An 18,461-nucleotide genomic window follows, 5' to 3' on the forward strand; every position below is an offset into this window, starting at 1 on the left:
GTATATGACACGGGGCAGCCTCCCCCCTACCCCCAATAAAGAATTATCTGGCCAAAAATGTGAGCAGTGCAGAGGTGGAAAGAGCTTACCCCGAGATATCACGTAAGCAAGTGGGGCAACCATGTAGCTCCATCTTCCTTGGGGGAAAACCAGAGAACAGATATGGGCTTCTCTGATTTACACACACACACACACACACACACACACACACACACACACACACACGGAAAGAGGTAATATACATTCCTGATCCTTAATGCTGTCAGTCACCTAGAGTCAAACAGCAGTTGGAGCTTAAGAAATGACTAACAAAAGGCTTTCCCTTTGCAAGGCTGCCCCTTCCACACTCAGGGAGAGCAAGGCAAGGTGTGCCAGGGAACAATAGTGCAGAGAAAAGCTGAATCATTTTGGTCTGCGGGGTGCCTCCATCTCCCCAGACTTTTGTGGTGACATTTCCTTGCACTCCTGAAGCTCGTTCTTGGCTTTGAAAACAGAGCTTCAGAATGTCTTCATTGTTTCACACACACCGGTACTGGCCGCGCCTGGAGTTTTCCTGAAGGAAACTGTAGCAGCAGGAATTTTGTGTAATGCCATAATAAGGGGGCTTTATCCTTTCAAAAATACATCCTTTCTCCTTGTTGCCAGCTCTCCCACAGCCCTCTGAAAAATGCTGCTCAGAAGTTACTGAGGCGTTTTTATGTTTTTCCTGTCTCTCTATAGTTCGTATCAAGCGACAGAGGACAACTATTCTGTTGTTCACACTCAGGCACACTAGCTCAATTGAATACATGAGTGAATCAGTGAATCCAAGTGTCAGTGCTGTACCCATTTCCCTATTACTTAAAAAATTAAATATAAAGGTGCCTGGGTGGCTCAGTTGGTTAAGTGACTGCCTTCAGCTCAGGTCATGATTCCTGGAGTCCCAGAATCGAGTCTTGCGTTGGAGTCCATGCTCAGGGGAGGGTCTGCTTCTTCTAACCCTCCCCACTCTCATGCTCTCTCTCTCAAATAAGTAAATAAAATCTTTTAAAAAATTAAGTGTAAAAAAATGGTATCTGCTTAAAGGATTTGGTGAATTTGACTATTGTAGATACTCATACACATGGAATTCACATTTAATGGGGACAGAGTTTCAGCTGGGGAAAATGAAGGAGTTCTGGGCATGGTGAAGACTACACATCAGTGAGAATATATATAATGCCACAGAAAAAATGGTTAAAATGGCACATTTTGTGTTATGTATATTTAACCACAGTAAACAAACAAACAAACAAAACCCACAAAGGACCGGTGGAATAGTATTCATCCAGGTATATACTAAGTATTCAATAAATGTTTACTGATTGATTACTTACCTCGGGTTGGTCTGGATCTGTCTGCATATTTTCCCCCAGTACACTTGGCAACTGCCTCATCACCCCGTATTGTTGTCCTCAGAGGGACTGAGTATTGCCTGTGCCCTGGGCTTTCTATTCTTCCCTCCCGGTCTTATTTGAAGATGAGAATATGTTTTTTGTTTGGAAGTTACTCTTCATCTTCCAAAGTCAGATCTGGTTAAGTCTTCATCTCCTCCAAGTATGTATAAGATACTTTGAGCCTCTTGTCTTTCCCCAGAGTGTGGGGAAGGCATTTGCCATTCCAGTCTGAATTTGGGAGCACTGATTCATCACAAGACTACTAAGTCTAGATCAGCTGACAGTCCAGTGTGGTAACTGTTCCATAGATGATTCTGAAAGGAACTCATTTTTTAAAGAGATTTATTTATTTACAAGAGAGAGAGAGTGAGAGAGCGCACATGAGTGAGGTAAGGAGCAGAAGCAGAGGAAGAGGGAGAGAGAATTCTCAAGCAGATCCCCTGAAGAGTGTGGAGCCCAATGTGGGACCCAATCCCACAACCCTGAGATCATGACCAGAGCCAAAGTCCAGAGTCTGACGCTTAACCGACTGGGCTACCCAGGTGCCCTGTGAAAAGGAAGTAGTCTTTTATTTCCAAAACGTATGCTCTCCATTCCACTGTATCTACCAGGAATTAGGCAGAACTGGGAAGTCTCTTTCCTGTTTTACATGGGAGGAGACAGGAGACCTGGGAACATAAAATATCTGTCCCACAGTCGTATCCTGACTCAGTGCAGAGCTGGTGCTATCTCTTTGACCAGCATTTCCTTCTCTATTTTATGCTTTTCAAGGGAAGAGGGGCTTCTCAGAGACACTGAGCTCAATTCTCTCTTTCATACATGCCTCTAAATCTCTGCAAAGTATTTGACTATTAAGTAAAGAAGGGGAAAGGCTGGTATCTGACCAACCTCCACACCCAACACACATACAATCACACGCACATACATGAATACACACACACATATACACGAACACATACGAACACATATGCACATACACAAATGCACACATATACATAACATGCATACACACACACATGAAGAAGCACATACACTACTGAACACATAAACACACACGCAAAGCAACTGTGAGACAACTGACAATGGCCCCAAACTGGAATGCAAGCTGATTTTGGTGACTTTCTGGGTTCTCTCAGGAATTGCTGGTAAATCTCTGTGTGTGTGTGTGTGTGTGTGGTGGTGGGGGTAGGGCTATTTCAGAGGGAACGCCATGGCAGCCAACTACACAGGATTTGAAGTAATTTCTGCTCAGCTGCTGGCTGGCATCCCTCCTGTCACTGCTCCACAGCTACTTAAGCAGTCTTTTCTAAACCTGAATTTAACTATGTCACCCTCTCTCAGGAACCTGCATTATCACCTTCAGGATCCAGCTTAGGCCTGAAGGCAACGTAAAGACCTGGCCAGGCGCCCACTGCCTGCCAGCAGGCCAAGGTAGCTCTGACCCAGTACTCCCTTGCTCTCCAGCAACTCAGAGCGACCCGCCCCTCCCCTCGCTGGGGCCTCTGACCCTTGGATCATTCTTTCTGCACCAGCCTCTTCCTCACCTTCCCCCTGAGCATGAACCTGGAAGTCTTGCCTCCAGAACTGTCCTGACTCCTTTTGTTTTTAACATTATTGTCCATTCTGGTGGTCTGCTCACTTCCACTTCTCAGTAGACCCAAGCACTGGAGGATGAGGACAGCATGTGAGTCCCTTCTGATTGCCCCAGTTCCTAGCCCAGGGCTGGCCCATTAGGCACCCTTGCAAGCTTACTGAATAAACAGAAGAATGAATGGATGGCTTGGAGCTCTGAACACATCCTTCTACAGAAACAGTGTTGAAAATGACTCTGTGTTCCCAGCAGGCCGCTGACCAGAGCTGACCTCTGGTCCCTGTGAGACTACAACAGTCTGATTCCTCTAACCATCTGGAGAGGCAGCAGCAAGGTTGGGATCTCGACCTCAGTTCCAGGGACCAACTTGATTGGGTAGAAAGTCATTGCAATGACCTGGCCTGAGATTGGCTTAGGGCAAGAAGGACACCCCATTTTGGGCCAGTCAGACTCAAGGAGAGAGTACTGGAGGTGCAAAGAAAGTTCTCTGAGGAGGCTGATGGCCAGTGGCCTCTGAGAGCCATCTTGAGAACAGAGAGGATGCAGGTATAAGATGACGCTGGTTACACAGAGAGCAGAGATGAAAGGCAGAGAGAAATCGGGTCCCTGGGGAAACTACCGGATGGATCCTTCAAATTGTCCACTTCTGACTTCTAGTATGTGCACTGGCGAGAATTCTGCTTCTGGGAGCTGCAATAAGCTGTTTTCTGTCACCCACAGCTGGAAGCAGGGCTGATCTCTGTAAGCTGAAGAAACAGAAGGTTTCTGTTATTAAGGTTGTTTTACTTACACACGCCCCCTCCAAGGATGGGGAAGGACCTCACAAAGTGCTTGCGGGTGACATGTTTTTGTAAAACTTGCAAAAGCATGGCAGTTTAACCACATACCCTACACTGCCCCTGGGTGGGGTGCAGCTGAGGCGGCCAAGGCAGTTTGAGGACCCAGCCTAGGGAGAGAGGAGTTGGTCACTCATTTAGTTGGGTGTGGGAGGGCATGGTACATGGTCACTTTGGGGTTTAGCTTAAGTCATGCTGGATCACACCATGTGGGAACGACTTCTAAGAATTCTCTTACCACCCACTAGCTGACTCACCGGGGGCACCGCATCTCAAAGGTGCAGGGCCTGAGATTGTCACACAGTGTGAACACGGACCAGGGTACACAGCCCAGACCCACGTGGAGGGCAGAGGAGGAAGAAGATTCAAAATGTAGTCTGAGGAAACTCCTTTCACCTGCCAGATACATATGAGTGAAGGATTCCGTTCTCTACAATGCCTCATCAGAACAGAAGTTCCCTCAGATGTGATGGCATCAGCCTCCCAGGAGGCCACTTTGGTGGTGGTGTGGGTGACAGACTCATTAATGAGTGCCTCCAACTCAGAGCATAAAGATGAGCCACTACAGAAGAAAATCGAGGAAGCTTCTGGGTGTCTCAGTTGGTTAAGCATCTGCCTTGGGCTCAGATCATGATCTCGGGGTCCTGGAGGGGAGTCTGCTTCTCTCTTTCCCTCTGCCTCCTCCCTCCCACTTGTGGGTGTGCTCTCTCTCTCTCAAATAAATAAATAAATAAATAAAGTATTAAAAAAACAAGCCCCGCCCCAACAAAACTTGAAACACCCTGGAAGGATTTCCAGCTTGGAGAAGATTCCTCAAGTTTGATAATCATCCTAAAAATGTCTGCGACCTTATCAGTAATATGTTGTAAAGTTACAAGAAAGCTTGATAAACTGTTGATTAAAAAAAAAAAGAAATCTGCTCTACCATGTTAGAGAAAAAAACTTAAAGGTCTTTCTATTGGCTCTGTAGAAAAATATTATAAAAGTGCTGTCATGTCATGAAGCAGTCAGAAAGAAAGCAGATACATAAATGCAGAAAAAAATATTGTAGACAAGAGTCATGTGGTTATTTATTAAAAATAAAATGCTATTTTTTGGGATTTTGTGATGTTTGTGTTTCCAGCTTTCAGTATTTATAATTTGTTATTTCTTTTCTCATTTTCAGTATTTGTTGTCATGCCTAATTTTGTATTAGTAATTTTGTGTTGTTTCCTCAAGAGAGGTCCCTGAGTTGTATGAGCCTTAGGCCCCACAGCACATGTGTCTGCTATGTCTGCTGGCTTCATAACCTGGGCCTAATACACACATCCCCTCAAGGGCCGAAGGGTAGAGGTCAGTGGGTCTGCGAACCTGGCTAGGTGAACCATTACATCCTTATTTCTACTAACCTCTAGGTAAAATTTAGCATTTCTATCAATTATCAACATATGCAACAAAGTGTAGTATTAGCAGGACTATCAGCAAGAAAAATCACGGATTTTTTTTTATCATTAATGTTTTTGAAGTTCCCTTAAGATATCATTACGTTCACTGTTACTTCAAATAACAGTGACTAGACCTACCGCTAGACTTTATTTAATGTGTTAATATAGAAGCTATACAGTTGCTGTGTCACACGTTATATCTCATATTTTAATAATGATTTCAACATAATTAGCTTTCTTTATAATCTGTTACTTTGTTTAATTCACCTGAAAAATTACTCTGAGAAGAGATCTATGGGACCGAGTGCCAGTGGGGTCCATAGCACTGGGAAGGTTAAGAATAGCCATGGTCAAGGAAGTCACAAGTCTAGAGAAATAGGGTAGTAGATGGGATAAGGAAAAGAAGAACAAAGTGTTGCCTAGATGGCTAGCTTTTGGCTCTGAGTTGAATTTTTCAACTCTATGTAGCCATGCATTCATTTATTCAAAGAACATTCAATGAGCATCTACTATGTGGTGAGTTAATCTAATCTAGTACTCCATTTATGAGGCAAGCAGCATTATTAAGCCATTTTATAAAACGAGCAAGATTAAAGAGGTTAAATTACTTGCTCAGAGTCACATGGTTGCTAAGTGGGAGAATAGGACTTTGGTGAGGTGGGCGTCTGTGGCTGGGGGCCCCTCTATAAACTTCATCCCAAGCCAACTCTTCTGGTGAGGGATTGAGTGCTCTGACACAGGGAACATAAGGTTTGTCATTTCAAACATAAGGTTTGTCATTTCAGCCTATGGAGAGGGCAGGAGGTCTATCTGGAAGAGGTGACTTTTGATATTTGAATTAGAGTTGCCTGGTGCCTAGAAGGCAACTAGAGAGCTGATGCAGGCTGCCTGGGTGGAGGAAGGAACTGGGAGAAAGGAGAGGGGCGTTTTGGAAGAGAAGTTAGATCGAGGACTCAGGGAGCATCTTGGACTCCTCCTTTAACATCTGAGTCTGGAACTTGTTCTAGCCACATGGTTGTGAAGGGAGGGTTCTCTCTAGGCCACTTGGGGTGATCACAAGTTGGGACTGACGTATTTCCCAGCACATGGGGTTTTCAGTGGGAAAACTGGAAAAGTCCTGGCAAATCAGGATGAATTGGTCACCCTAAAATCAGGAAGGATAGCTTTTCTGGCAAAAAGAAACATTGTTCTCCTCTCCTCAAATTCAGGCAGTGAAGGTGATGTCCATCTGCAGCTCCTGGGTTTGCAGAGACGAGAGGTAGTCTGAGGTAATGGCTGTTCAGCTTCTCCCTCGTTTTTCCACTTCACTCTGCTGTTGGATTAGAACAAAGCTCCTCCACTCTAGCTGCAACCCTGGGTTTCCTCCAGAATGCTCTGCAGAGTCTACACCCCAAAACTAATTGCTGGGTGCATGAGTGGTGTCATCGCCTGTGGGATGTTAGCCTCTTCAGCCATAAAAACCAAGGTGGCATATGGGGTGTCGCTTCAGGCCTTGTGGACTCCGTGGGCCAATCCAGGTACCTACAAACCCCTTTAAGTTCTTTCTCTTTTTGTTTTTTTTTTTTTCAAGTCAAGATCAGATCAGCCTTTTCAAATGTCAGTGGGTTGCTTGTGAAAATGTTGATTCCTTGACCTATACCTCTAGAGATCTGAGTTTAACATGTGGGGTGTGGTCCAAGGAATAGCACTGGACACAAGTTCCATACAAGACACAAGTCACAAGAATAATGGCACAAGAGCCCTCAAACCCTGGAAAAAAGAATTTAAAATGAAACCAGAAATTCTACCTTTTGGAATTTATCCTAAAGGCAAGTACACAAAAATGAAATTAAGAGAATTATTATTTCAATGTGGTTAAAACAGAAAAACTTGGGGGGGGGGAAACTAGACATTGATTAATAAAATTTGGTATTTCTGTACAATGAAATGCTAAGCAGTCATGAAAAAAATATTGTAGACTTTTATTGCACTGAAAGGTATCTAACATTTTTTTAAAAGGCTTTTTATTTTGAAATAAGTTTAGATTCACAGGAGAGCTGCAAATATAGTACAGAGAGTTCTAGTGTACCTTTCACACAAGTTTCCCTGGATATTAGCATCCTATATTACCATGGCACATTTATCAAAGCCAAGAAATCAATCAGCATCCATACAACCTTATTTATTAAACTATGCACTTCATTCAAACTTTACCACTTTTCTGCTAAGGCTCTTTTTTTGTTCCAAGATCTAATCTAGACCACTATGTTGCATTTAGCCTTCAAGTGTTCTTAGTTTTCTCTAATCTATGACAGTTTCTCAGTCTTGTTTTTCAAGGCCTTGACAATTTGGAAGAGAACCTTTGGAGAGGTCTAACCCCATGACAAGTGGGAGTTGGGGGATAGCTCCCAGCCTCCTGTCCTTGAGGGACTGTTGATAGCATGCCTTATGTGGTCTCCCAGAATTCCCTGGGAGGGTTGGGCTTTTGGTTGCCCACAGTGATAATCTGTGGCCACTCTGCATTGGCTGCCTTTCCTACCTTCCTACTGGTATCTCCTGGGACCACTGCCCAGATAAACTCCATGCACTGCAGTCCTAGTCTCAGAATCTATTGCGGCAAGGAGGAGGGGGTTTCTTCCAGCTAAGGCAATACCATCATTTCTGGAGCTCAGGTTCAATTCTGTGCCCTGTATTCATGTCATCCACAGGAGGGCGCTGTCATAATCTGAGTCTTGAGCACGTAGTCAGAGGGTTTATGACCAGACTAACCTGGGGTTTTAACTTGGGGAAGATTTTGAAGAGATGGGCAAGGTGTCTTCAAATGCCCAGAAGGTGCCTTATTTAAAGGTGAATATGTTCTCTCCACTCCAGAATGGGGCAATGATGGGAACTCTATAAGTAACAATGAGTGACTCTAACACACTATTAGCGTCCTTAGATTGGGTTTTATTCAACTTGCCATGTTCAGTAACCAACATAGTGACTGTCACTAAGCAGAGGCTTATGGGAGATGTTTGTGGCTGCCTCCCCAGGATCCATTCCCCCTGCTTCTCCTGCCAAAAGCATCTTCACTTTCCTTTAGAGAATTTATTCTTCCTCCATTTCAGGTTTTTTGGCTTGGGTCAGATAGACAATACCCCTTTCCAACCACAACTCCATATCTCATCCCTTTGGCTGTAGTGATTGGTCCAAGATAAGGGTGCCTGTCTCAATTAAAAAAAAATTTATTTAAGTATAACCAACATATAACATTATATTAGATTCAGGTGTATAACATGGTGATTCAGTATTTGTGTACATTGTGAAATGATCATCACAATAAATCTAGTTAACATCCATACATGACTCAATTTGAGCCAGTAAGAGTGAGTCTTAGAATTTTGAGAAATCTAATGAAAGAGTTGCTCCTGGTTCTTCTGGATGATAAGATAGGAGGTCTGGAACCACAGCAACCATTTTACTTTTAAAAAGGATAACCCAGTTAAAACCACATTGAGATACCACCATACACCAGTTAGAATGGCCAAAATTAGCAAGACAGGAAACAATGTGTATTGGAGAGGATGTGGAAAAAGGGGAACCCTCTTACACTGTTGGTGGGAATGCAAGTTGGTGCAGCCAATTTGGAGAACAGTGTGGAGATTCCTTAAGAAATTAAAAACAGAGCTTCCCTATGACCCTGCAATTGCGCTACTGGGTATTTACCCCAAAGATACAGATGTAGTGAAAAGAAGGGCCATTTGTACCTCAATGTTTATAGCAGCAATGGCCACGGTCGCCAAACTGTGGAAAGAACCAAGATGCCCTTCAACAGATGAATGGATAAAGAAGATGTGTTCTATATACACTATGGAGTATTATGCCTCCATCAGAAAGGATGAATACCCAACTTTTGTATCAACATGGACGGGACTGGAAGCGATTATGCTGAGTGAAATAAGTTAAGCAGAGAAATTCAATTATCATATGGTTTCACTTATTTGTGGAGCATAACAAATAGCATGGAGGACATATGGAGAGGAGAAGGGAGTTGAGGGAAATTGGAAGGGGAGATGGACCATGGGAGACTATCGACTCTGAAAAACAATCTAAGGGTTTTGGGGGAGCAGTGGGTGGGAGGTTGGGGGGTGTTATGGGGGGCATGTGTTGCATGGAGCACTGGGTGTGGTGCATAAACAATGAGTTCTGTTATGCTGAAAAGAAATTTAAAAAATTAAAAAAAAAAAAAAAGGATAACCCAGGAGCTACCAGGATTGCTTGAGGACACATGGGGCAAAAATAATGGCAGACAAATTTTAATGGGAGCACCACCAGGTCCTTTATGGCATTTTTAAACTCTGGGATAAGTGTCACTTTAAAGTGCTTTTTTTTTTTTTTTTTTTAAATGCCTTTTGGGGGGTAGGTCAGTTTGATTGGGGTTTCTGTCACTTGTAAAATCATGTCATACAAAATGAAATCTATGAATCTGCTAAAATGAATCTATACTAACAGTTTGCTGATGGATGAGTGGTATAAAAATAAAGTGTATTTCAGGAAGGTTGAAAGAGAGCTTATTAAAACTCAGAGCTCTGAAACTTAGAACCGAATGCCCCCCTGAGGTAATATGCTTCATATTTCCAAGAGTATATGGATAGGCTGCGTCACCATTCTGTCAGGGGTACTGAAACAGGAATCCCCGTGGGAGGAGATGGGTCTATATGAATGCAGAAATAGAACCTGTTCCACTGTTAACATTCTGTCTGTGTGTAAAAGCAGCAAGACCCTACAGCAGATGGAAAGCTGAGAAGTGTTTCCTAAAGAGGCTCCACAACTTGAGGGTGATAATGTAATATAAAACTATGACTGAAGAGCTGATTTGGAGTCTTAGCTGGTCTCAGTCACTCCACACTCTTGGAATGTTCCAGGCTAGAGAAGGTAGGGGAGGAATTCTGAGTGTCAGTGAAGAGAATGTCAAATGGCATCAGAATTGGGTGACAAGGGGGCCCATAGATTCCATGGCTGAGTAAGACTAGGTGGAGGAAGCTGGTCACTAGCAGCAAGACCCATGTAAAGGTGTGGGCAGCTCACGGCCTCTGTCAACTCTTCACTTGCTGACAGGTGTGCAGTAGGCCCGAGGCGATGCCTATTCTTACCTCTGCATACACATCAGGAGGAGAGTTTGCTCAAGGGAGTGGATTACAAAATAAAGGGTGTATGAAAGAGTAAGGATCTACCAACATTTGTTACTGATTGATTTTCTTCCTTTCTTTTCAACTGGTTTCAAAACTTATAAATAATTGATAGTGGAATTAGTTGGTTCTTTTTTTTTTTTTTCTTATTCCATGGGGTTTTATCTTGTTGCAATCTGGTATGTGCGCATATATGAAGCTAAGCCCATAGGCAAGGACTTAGAGACACAGAGGTCTGCCAGATCCTCTCTTCTACAAATCCTGGCTCTGCTGCTGGCTTCTGGTGTGATTGTGGGCAACAAACTTACCTCTATCAGTACTTCTTTTCTCATCCATAAAACTGAACCCACCTCACAGAACCATCGTAAGAATAAAATATGAAAGTTAGACAATCTTGGCATACCCTAAGTGTTCAAATAGTGAGAGACATAAAATATTGATCTTGACAGGCCTCTCTGATACATCAAAGGATGACACAATTCATCCAAAGCCTCATTCCATGGATTATACAAGGCCCAAGTCTTTCTCAAATTCTCTGGGGTCTTCTCATTTTTCCAAGTGTCAGTCAAGGAGAGGCCAAAAAGACAGGTGGATTGAGGGTAAACAAACAAGTGTGGTGACAGGAGGTGACAAGAGGGAAAGGTGTGGATTGTGGCAAAGGACAGAGGGTAGGCCCTGCCTATGACAGCAGCTGCTCTCTGCTTCTACTGGTTGCCAGGCAGTGGGGGTTGAGTGATGTTTGTATGACTAAAAAAAAAAGGCAGAAAGTCAAATGATTTTTTTCCCCTAAGTTCTTTTGATTTTTAAAAGCCTTCCAGTGGGGCGCCTGGGTGGCTCAGTGGGTTAAGCCACTGCCTTCGGCTCAGGTCATGATCTCAGGGTCCTGGGATCGAGTCCCGCATCGGGCTCTCTGCTCAGCAGGGAGCCTGCTTCCTCCTCTCTCTCTCTCTCTGCCTGCCTCTCTGCCTACTTGTGGTCTCTCTCTGTCAAATAAATAAATAAAATCTTAAAAAAAAATAAAAAAATAAAAGCCTTCCAGTAATTAAAAAAAATTAAAAACTGTATAGACCAAACAAAATAGAAGCCAGGGTTGAATCTGACATGCCATCAGTTTGCTACATTTGCTTTGAAGTCTAGAGGTCAGTCTGTGAGCTCTGTTAAGGCCACCTGGCCTCTGGCCGTCATCCCTGTTCCCATGAATCTCCATCCAACCTCTTGAATACTGCAAGGCAGGGACAGATACTTTCGCTTGTCAACAGCTGAAGACACGATGTGAAAACCGTCAAGGGCAAGAGAAACAAGAGCAAGCAGGGAGATCAAAGTTTTTGAAGCCCTCCCCCTCCTTGCAGACATTCTGTCTTGTTGGAGGCTGAAAGTCAGCCTGTTTCAACTCAGTTCACTTCAGTTAAATTTCCCCAATATTACCACATGATAAACACTAAGCTAAGCCTTGGGACTTTTTTGTCCTGCCTACTATGTGCTTGGGACAGAGTTAGATGTTTTAACCATTTTGGTTCCCAATGACTTAGTGTGATAGGAAAGTAGCCTTTCCATTTTACCTAGGGAGAAAATAAAGTCTCAAAAGTAGTGGGCGACTTGCCAGCCAGCGACAAAGCTGGGTTTCATACCCAAATCTGTAGGGCTCCAGACTCCTGGTTGACTTCGTCCCACCTCTGGTTTTTTGGACACAAAAAGTCAAGTGTAAAAATTGCAGCAAAAGCAATAAGCAATCACTTCACCAGCAGAGGTGAGCCAGTGATGTGGTGGAAAGAGGGGGAAGGAAGGTGTCTACCTCAGCCATCTTGTGTTTCAGTGTGGGTCACCTTGGGAGCTTGTCAGACCAGATTCTGGGTCAGCAGCTCTGGAGCGGGGCTTCAGGATCTGTGTTCCAAGGAAGTACCCAGGAGATGCCCATGCTCCTGCTCCATCTGCTAATCTTTGGAAAGCAAGGCTCTATCCCATGATCTCAACCTTTTGAGAAAAGCCACCTGTTAGGAATTGTGGAAAGGCAAGGATGTAGCTGGTCCATGTGAATCCACCACTCATCCTGGCAAAGCAACCCTGCCCTCTGACATTGTCCTTCTGAGGTCAGGAGAGTGGGACACGTACACCCATGGCACTGATATGAGCCTGTGAGTATGGGGCACCATTAAAGTCTTGCTATGATGCAGCTCAGGATGGCACCAGAGTCAGGATGAGGCAGGTGTGCCTCTGAGTCAACTGAGCGAGGTGGTTTATTGATGGAAATACTAAAAAGAACTAAGGCAACTGTGGCGGATGCTGGTGGTGCCCACCTGAATCTCTTTCACTAAAAGGTGCCCATTTCGGCTGCTATACATACTGTTTCCAAGGTGTTCACAGCTGCCTCAGAAGGCTACCCTATCATGCTTCCCTTCCCTCTCTACTTATGGACAACCTGTAGCCAACAACTGACAGATGAAAGTACAAAAGCCCATTGCCCTTGGCCTCTAGGAGGGGCCAAGGCTGTGGGGCAATTAATGCTCTAGAACTCCTTATGGATAAAACTAAAGCTGGGTCTACTTCCTGGCTTAGTAGAATCCCCTAGCCCATCCTGTTTCCTTTGTTCTTCTTCTCCTGTAGGCATTCCTCTAATAAGCCATATATACCCAAATCCCTGTCTCAGGCTCTGCTTTTTCCTCTGGGGAACCTCTTCTAAGGCAGAAGCTCATGCAGGTGGATCCTGGATCCTCACAAAGATAACATGAGATGAATGTCCTTATCCCAATTTGACAAATGAACAAACTGAGGCTCAGAAAGAAGTCACTGGCTGAATACCCATGGCTGGTAACAGTAGGGCCGGGACTGGCATTTAGTGTGTGCTTATGTGATTTGCCCTTGGGCCCACTACTAGTGCCTCTTTACAGTCAGCCTTTGACCTCTCATCTGGTGCCTCCCAGTGAGGCCTCGGTATGAACAGGACATGGCAGGAGCCTTTGGAGCTGGTCTTCTCTGTGGCCCTGCCCTTGGGCCATCCACACAGGTAAGGCTGTGTGGGCTCCTCGAAGGCTCAAGGGAGCAGGGACAGAGGGAAACTCTGCCTGCCTCCAAACTGATTCCTGCACTCAAAGCTGATTCCCTTTAAAAATCTGAGTTTTGTTTTTTGTTTTTTGTTTGTTTGTTTTACCTTTGCCCAGTTTCTCTTATCAAAATTACATTTCCTTCTTTCCAATTCTTCCCTGGGCACGTCGTTGCTGGAGAGAACCATGCCCAGATTTTGCTGCATGCTCTGAAGGGAACCGGAACACTTGGGTGAAATGAGAGAAAAAGCGGGTCCACAGACACCCCCTTCTGATGGGTAGGTGCTCATGGTTGCCAAGAACTTCGAGGCTACTGTCCAATTTGGTTCTCAGGTACCGTTATACACATTCTCAGGACGCAGAATTCCTTAGGGTCTACCAAGCCCAGGATTCCTGATTTCAGACAGGGGAGGTGGGTGTAAGCTGCAGTGGGGGGCCACTCAACACAGTCCACAGTGGCAGAAACACAGCCCCAGACCCCAATCAAAGGGGATAAAGACCTGAGGCCAGAGACAGCAGGAGAGGGGGAGAGGTGAGGGATGTGGGAAGCCTAGGCTCCAGTGGCAGACTTCCAAGAGCAGGATCTTGGCAAGCTTCCCAGGCTAGATTTCACCCATGAAGGTCCAGGCCAGGAACCTCACTCTTGAGCTAGAGGAGCTGTCTGAGTTAGAAGCTTCTTCAGTGGAACCCTCCAGACTCAGAGCCCTGGCCTTGTCACCATCTTGTTTCCAGTTGCTTGAGCTCGCTTACTCTGTGACATCCTGACCTAGGTGGTGGCCTTTCCCGGATGTCAAACAGCGACATGAATAGTTACTATAAGGCTTGCCTGCTAGTTTTATATCTTATCAGTGAGAAAATGTCAGGATATTTCAAGGCCGAGACAGGCAGGCATTTCAGGTGAGAGGGAGCACTGGGGACTTTCGGGATTAAGCTCCTGGATCTCTTCATGGCGGTATGTGTGCGTGGTCACCCTGGGCCCCTACAGTCTTGTATCTCTAGCTTTCTGAGCCACCCTACAAACTTGGTCTTTGGCAATCTCTGCTCCATTCTCTGTGGACATTGGAGGAAGGGGGTTTACAGCTTCCCAGTCAGGGCCTGTGTTAAGGACAAGATCTGGTCAGCTCCATAACTCTGGGTTTGAAAAGACACAAGTCACAGTGGAAATCCTGGGTGAGGATCGTTCTGTGGGAACATTAAGCATGCGCTACTTCATCCGACCCCCCCGGAGTTATTAGAACTGTGCCCTCCTGCCCTAATGAGAACCCCAAGGGTGTAGACATCTCCCCTGGCCTTGTTGGAACTGACTTTGAAGGCAGAAGAGGTTAAACATGTGTTTTAAGCTTCAGGCAATTAGTGCAACCTTGCAGAACCCCTGACACTGAGAGGATTTATACTGGATTTCTTCTAATATTAACATGATCAAATGCAGTTGGGCACCGGGGCACCTGATTCTCCAGGAAAGAATCTTCTGGTTTGGGACTCAGAGAAGACAATGTGGTGCTTGGGGCCCAGACCTTGACAGGAACATATCATCAGGAAATGAAAGAGCCCAAGAATTAGAGCCTGTGCTTCTATTTTAAAAACATGCCCCAAAGGCAGGCTCTAAATAGAGAGCAGATACACACAGAACTTTATTCACAGGAGACCCTGAAGGAGAGGGCAGACCCCAGCAGTCCTGGACAGGGCAGAGAGAGGCTGGAGGGCCTGGTGGTCATTAAAAGCAGTGGATCTCCCGGGGTCATCCAGGGTCAGCCACATTAGCATCTCTGGGAACTTGCTAGACAGGCACCGGTCTGGCCTCACCCCATCACCCCATCAGAGACTCTGGGGGTGGAGGACAGTAGACCTGTTTTCCTAGGTTCCGTGGCAGACTTCAGCAATGCCTACTTGCGTCTGAGAACCACTATTCTACATTTAACAAGGGGACCGGATCCAGCCTACAGATGCATTTTTATTGACTGGGGTAGTGTTTGAAATTGTTTGAACTGGTTTCCAGTGTTTCAAATGGGTATTTTTATACGAAAATCCACATTTCTGACTTTTCTTGGTGGGAGGGGGTGGGGGTGGATCAGAAGATCTAGACACAGGGGACTTGCGTACCTGCTTGGCAATAATTATCTGGAGCTGAGAAGAAGCTAGTGCTCTTAGAAAGGGCACCAGCCCTCCTGGGAGCAGCAGCCCCTCATTACCCATCTCTCTTCACTCAGTTCCGTCTAGAGGTATTTGAGCTGTTGGCCCGTGACCTATATAATGTCTAGTGTCATCTCAGGCTGAAATTCATTCCACATGCATTTGCTGGCCACTTACTGGATAGGCTGGGCTCTCTGCTGTCCTTACAATCTTTTCTCCCTCACCCATCTCATTGTCTCCCACCCCCAGCACAGACACGCCCATCCTCAGCTACCTGCACTGTTTTTGCTAAGTTGGGGGTGGGGATGGGGAGAGATTTGGTTAGCATAATACCCAGAATGCAACCGCATGATATGAGTCAGTTAATACCAGCGAAAGAAAAAAGGTTTCTTTGTTTCGCCTACACTGTTCTCTGACCTCACTGTTGAGAAAATAAACTTATTATCATGTTCAGAAAAGAAGGGACACTGCCCTTCTGTTAGGCTTGAGAGGGTTTTTATCTACAGCTTGGGGGTCATCAGAAGCAGACAAGGTCATTCAGCAGCTGGGATGGCTGGGGACAGGTGACTGTCTTCTCTGTGTCCAGCACTGGGCCAGACTCTGAGATACCCATGAGGCCCTGAGCCGGGGTATGGGTGGTCACTTCTGAATGGTGTCAACCCCACTTGCTTCCCGGAGTGGCTTCCTCCCTCTGCACTGTGCTGAACTTCCTCTTTGGCCCAGGCCTTGCCTCCCTCCTATTCTAACCCTGAACTAATTTTTGTACGAGTGGTAGACTTTATCAAAGTCTGGTGGCAGCAGATTTTTTTTTTAATTACAAATGACTTAAAATAATACAGAATATTCTTGGTCATAACAACCCTATATTCACCAGACCAGCCCTGCAATCTTCACCTCCCATCGCTGTTTTTCATCTCTGCCTTGGTACCTGTTCACCTAATTCTCTCCCAGCAGCAATTTCTGGGTTGGTTGTTTTTGTTTCTTTTTTTTTTTTTTGTGCAGAGCATGTTTCACCGTCTCCTTTTAGACTACTCTCCAGGTGCCTCTCCCTCCCCCAAAGTGGACCATCACAATAGTTGCCTGAACAAATTCAGCAGAGGGAGGCTGATGCCAGCCAAAAGAGCAATACCTTGCCAAGACTATTTTGCAGTTGAATCCTCCCAGACTCGCAGAAGTCAAGCAACCTGGCCAGACATACACCTTCTGGTCCACCTGGTTCTTGCCCCACAGGAAGTTGGAGACTCGGAAGGCTGGACCCCATGTGGCTTGGGTGAGGGTGGGGGGAACCTGCCCTGCTGTTCCCTCTTCAGAACATGAGGCTCCTTTCCTTCTAGGGCTCCCTCTTTTAAAGCAAGGTCATGGAGGGAAAACTCAGATGTGGCTGGCATCCCATTAATTTGCTCTTTGGGGAGAATGGTGGGGGGTGTTGGGCAGGGCCAGAGTGTTGGCTGTCAGATGGGTCCATCTCTGAAGCCATAGTCAGCCCAGCACATTTTTCTCAGTTTAACACACCACAGGGTACATTGTACCTCATAGCTCAGAATCAATAAAGTCAAGGCAATTTCCTTAACATGCCATCAATAAGAGATTATGGAAGGGGGAGGGTTTTCCTTAGAAGCTAATGCCTTACTAAAGTTCAAATGAGGCAATATATAGTAAAATAAATTCCAGCTCTATTTTCACTCCTTGCAATTTTAGTGGAGACTAAATGAAATGGAACTGTGTTGATCCTAACCCGTTCAATATATCTTCACTTCCTAAGAACCAAGGTCATTTTTACCTTCATGGGAAGGGAGGCAAAATATAAAATACTCACCCATACCGAACAGAAATGCATTTGCTGGTTTTTGAAAGCCAGGTAGATGACTGATATATTATGTAATTCATTTCATGGCATAGCCGAATGTGTTTTATAGATAGTGTTTAACCTTGCCAATTCTGCTCTGAGATAATCCCCCTTCTGAGGATAAAAATCATATATTTAACATAAAAGGAAAGGTTGGGCGAGGAAAGGAGCGTAATGTGTTGTATTCAACAGATAACCAGAAGTTGCTTACACAGAAAGATGATCTGAGCAAGTTCATTACTGCTTTGCTTTGCCTTATTAGCTAATCATGTTGTTACTAATCAGAAGTGAGGTGATAACCACTTGAGTGGCATTGAATGATGCCAGTGTTGTGTCGCAAGGTGGAATGTGGGCACAGACCCTAGGCTAATCCTCCTTCCTGTTGCGTATGTGTTCTCTAACCTTGGTTTATTTCGGTAATGTCTTTGAGCCTCGGTCTCCTTGTGTGTGAATGGGCACAGCAGTAACCACGTAGCATTTAATGGTTATCCATTTCCCATTTCCCTTCCTCCTCCTTTCCAAAAGAACCCTGATTTTGTCCAGGTTTCCCAACCCTGAATTCCATAGAGGAATCTCCGTTTATCCCAAGCAGTCCCTCCTTGGCGAACGTTATTGGTCCAGGGAAGGGTGCATGTCCTTGTTGGTCCAATCAGATTGGAGGAGATGTATTTTAACTTTCTTTTGGTGTGTATGAACAAAGAAGCATATTTTCCCCAAAGGCCACTGGTTGGTATCTTGCAGCCACATGAGGAACTAGACTGATGTGAAGGCTGTAGTGAGAATGGCAAAGTATTGAGACAGAAGGAGGCTGGGCTCGAGCTGTGGCTGGAGACATCCTTCTTCTGGTCTCCAAGTAGAAATAAATGTATTATTTATTTTTTAATTATTATCTAAAAGTTAAATAAATAAATACAATCTTATTTATTTTTAATGTCATTTCGAGCCCAGGTTTTCTGTTATGCGTAGTCCAATGCTTTCTAACTGATAAACGTTTCAGGGTACTATTGTAAGGACTAAGGGGGGAGGAGTCTATA

At 44.9% G+C, this 18,461-nt stretch overlaps 1 long non-coding RNA gene across 2 annotated transcripts in view; it reads right to left on the minus strand.

The window, feature by feature from the left end:
• Positions 1-2,132: 2,132 nt before the first annotated feature.
• The window catches only part of LOC309861987, a 112,657-nt gene continuing 96,328 nt past the window's right edge, over positions 2,133-18,461 (minus strand). For both annotated transcript variants that reach the window (XR_014310269.1, XR_014310270.1), the window contains one exon: positions 2,133-3,752. This is a non-coding gene — a long non-coding RNA (uncharacterized lncRNA). The remainder of the gene's footprint in view (positions 3,753-18,461) is intronic.

This window comes from Mustela nivalis, assembly GCF_964662115.1.
Source record: "Mustela nivalis genome assembly, chromosome: 1".
NCBI classification, from domain to species: Eukaryota; Metazoa; Chordata; class Mammalia; order Carnivora; family Mustelidae; genus Mustela; species Mustela nivalis.